The sequence below is a fragment of the Otolemur garnettii genome, unplaced genomic scaffold (assembly GCF_000181295.1).
Source record: "Otolemur garnettii isolate 467f Iridium unplaced genomic scaffold, OtoGar3 scaffold00277, whole genome shotgun sequence".
Taxonomy (NCBI): domain Eukaryota; kingdom Metazoa; phylum Chordata; class Mammalia; order Primates; family Galagidae; genus Otolemur; species Otolemur garnettii.
Genome location: NW_003852672.1, coordinates 320812 through 323805, shown reverse-complemented (window position 1 = coordinate 323805; position 2994 = coordinate 320812). Strand labels below are relative to the sequence as shown.

The 2994-nt window shown below is 60.4% G+C and overlaps 1 protein-coding gene across 1 annotated transcript in view; it reads left to right on the top strand.

The window, feature by feature from the left end:
* Nucleotides 1-13: 13 nt before the first annotated feature.
* The window catches only part of FURIN (furin, paired basic amino acid cleaving enzyme), an 11265-nt gene continuing 8284 nt past the window's right edge, over nucleotides 14-2994 (top strand). Inside the window, exon 1 of the mRNA XM_003803084.3 lies at nucleotides 14-243. The gene's annotated coding sequence lies outside the window, so the exon portion shown is untranslated. The remainder of the gene's footprint in view (nucleotides 244-2994) is intronic.

Sequence of the window (2994 nt, the reverse complement as noted above, 5' to 3'; positions counted from 1 at the left end):
AAACAAGCCGCGCTGCCGCGGCCCCGGCCGCTGCCCCAGCCTGAGCCGGAGCCGGAGCCGGAGCAGAGGCCGAGCCCTGCCCTGGTCGCCGGCCCTGGCCGAGGCCGCGCCGTGACGCCGCCGCCGGGCGCGGGGACCGCGCCGAGCCCAGGCCCCCACCGCTGGGCTCTCCGCTCGGCCGAGGGGCGCTGGAGCCGTCGCGGCGCTCGCCTGAAAAAAGTTTCCCCGCCTGGGCTCCCTAGGGTAAGCAGCGAGGGCGCGGGGCCCGGGGGAGGTAGCACGCCGGAGCCGGGCCCGAGGGGAGCCGGCCGAGCCAGGCCGCTCTACCGGAGGGAGCGGGCTGCGCGGCCCGGGAGTCCCGGCAGCGGAGAGTCGGGGGCGCTGGCGCCTACCCGGGCTCAGCTGCCTTTGGAAACTGGCTCCCGGGCCCGGTCCGAGGGTGGAGCCGCGGAGAGCAGGAAGGGCACCCCGCAACCCACCTGAGCGTGCCGGCCCAGCTCTCCCGCTCCTGCCCGCGCCGGTACTTTTCCGCTGGGGGCCAGGGCAGCCCTCTGACCTCAGGAAGCGCCTGCGGGGCCCCCAGTGGGGGCCGAATGGGGAGAGAATTCCAGAGGCGCCGGGTGCTCCGGCGCAGTCCTCGGGCCGCCGGCGCTCGCCCACTCGGCAGCCGGAGAGGGCCTGCGTTCCGCCGGGAGAGGGGAGGAGCAGCGTGGGGGAGCGGAGGGGACTATTCATGGCCCCCCGCCCGCACACCTGTGCAGCAGAGGACTCAGGTGCGGCCCACGGGCTCCGGCGGGCCAGCTCAGTGGCTGCCTTGCCAGAGACCTGGCCAAAGACACTGTGGGGTGGTCGGATCGAGGGGCGAGCTGCTTGCCAGACAGATCTGATGGCAGACACTTGACTAGTCAGAACCTGCTTTCCCAGCCAACATCCCCCACTCTCTTGCCCCTGTGGTGCAGACCCCTCTCTACCCGAGAGTGATGGGATTCTCTTTCTGACTTGGGAAGTGAAAGGGAACCCAGGTGATATGGCCTACTTGAGGGCTGAGTGGCTGCTGGCTAGGTGTGGATACAGCGAAAGAGTAGCCTGGCCCTGTCTCACCAAGAACAGCCCTAGTTTTACTATTTGCTGTAATGGGCTTCCCCGTAAGATTTGATTTTTTAAGAAAGGATTCTGTGGCTTAAAAAAAAAAAAGTTTGAAAACCGCTGGTCTAGCAGTTTTTACCACCAAGGAAACTGAGGCCCAGGGAGAGGAAGTGAGTCGTGGAGGATCATGCAGTATATAATAGTTGAGCAGGGACTGGAAGACTTCAGTTCACAGGAGCCTCCTGCATGAGTAACAGGACCTGGCCTGGTGTCTGAGCAGCCACCCTCCTGTGGCTTGCTCCATGGCGAGACTAGTGCCTTAGGTTGATTCCGTGTGGATGCCCTGGAGTGGCTCTCTGTGTCAGGAGGTTCTGGAGCTAGACAAAGGGCTCTGCCTCAGAGCACAGCCAGGAAGAGCACCCACAGCTGTCTGTGGCCACGGGCTGGAGGTGGGTCCCCTGTGATAACAGGATCACAAGAAATACAGCAAGAAATGCAATTGAGACAAATTGGGACTCAGAGGGTGAGTCAAGAGTTTGGAGATGAGAGAATGGTTGGTGAGAAAAAGCCCACTCATTGTTCTCAGTTCTTACTTTTTGGTGAGGAGTCCTCCCTCCATCCCGGATGCTGAGGCACAGCTGTCTGAGATGATGTTCTGGAAGGCATGCCTACTCCTCATTATGGCTGGGCAGGGGGAGGCTGGTCCTGTTTCTTGGGGGACTGTTGGGTGGTGCGCGAAGCTTGCTTTCTTTCCGGGTGCTGCAGGGTAACTAAGTAGCCATAACACAGAGCAGCTGTGGCCCTACCCACAGTGTGGAATCAGGGTAGACCCAGATGAGCTGAGCCTGGACTTGAGGGCCCCAGCAGGGCTTACAGCTCTGTGGTCAGCAGGGTCTACATGACATCTGGACCCAAGAGGCAGCTGTCCTGGTGGCAAGAAAGGAAGAAGTGGCCCTGTTCTTGTATGCCTTCACCCCCCCAGGGCTCACATCTTCTGTTAAGTGGAGACCTTGGGGTCTCTTCACCACCTACGGCTGGGGTGTCTGGCAGTCTAGCCATTTCTCAACCAGCTTTCTGGAACCAGCCACTAGGGCAGCGGTTCTCAACCTGTGGGTCGTGAACTGTATTAAAGGGTCGAGGCATTAGGAAGGTTGAGAACCACTGCACTAGGGTGTTGTGGGACTGTGGCTCCCAGGCCTGTTCTGGAGCCCTATGGAGTCTGCCCATCAGGGGTGTGCAAGAGCTGCATTGTAGATGTCTCCTGCCATCAGCTGTCAGGTTATTTTGGTCTAAACTGAAAATATTCCAAGAATTGTATATGGAGTCCCCCCCACCCCACCCTCCAGGGTGGGATTGCAAGCAGCCAGGCAAGCCAGTAATAGCTGAGGGTAGCCTCTGAAAAGAATGAGGCATTCCTGGTGGTGAGCCTGCCTATCTAGCTCTCCAGGCTCTGGGTAAGCTGGGGTACCTTCGTTTGCCACCCAGCAAAGTGTGGCCTCAGCCACAGGAGTGGCAGAGACAACTGGGGCCCTGTCGGCACTGCTCAAGGAGACAGGATACCCACTCAGCACCACTGAGACCTCTCCCAGTGTCCCTCCACCCCAGGGGCTTGGCTTCTGGGTGGTTAGGGGGCCTATGTGGGGACAGTTATGTGGCCCTAGGCAGAGAGGTCCAGCTGTCTGTTTGCTGAAGGAGGAAAAACAACATGCAGACTATTGATTCAGCCTCACCTTGGTGCTCCTGGCTCAGCAGCCAGTGTTTGCCCTGGCAGCTGGGCTCAGATTACGAAAGGCTGGTAGGGCGTGGAGTTAGCTAGGGGGTGGCTGGGGGGCCTCCAGGCCTGGAGAGGGCTGGGGAGCCCAGCCCCAGCATTCCCCAGGAAATGTAAAAAAAAAAAAAAAAAAAAAA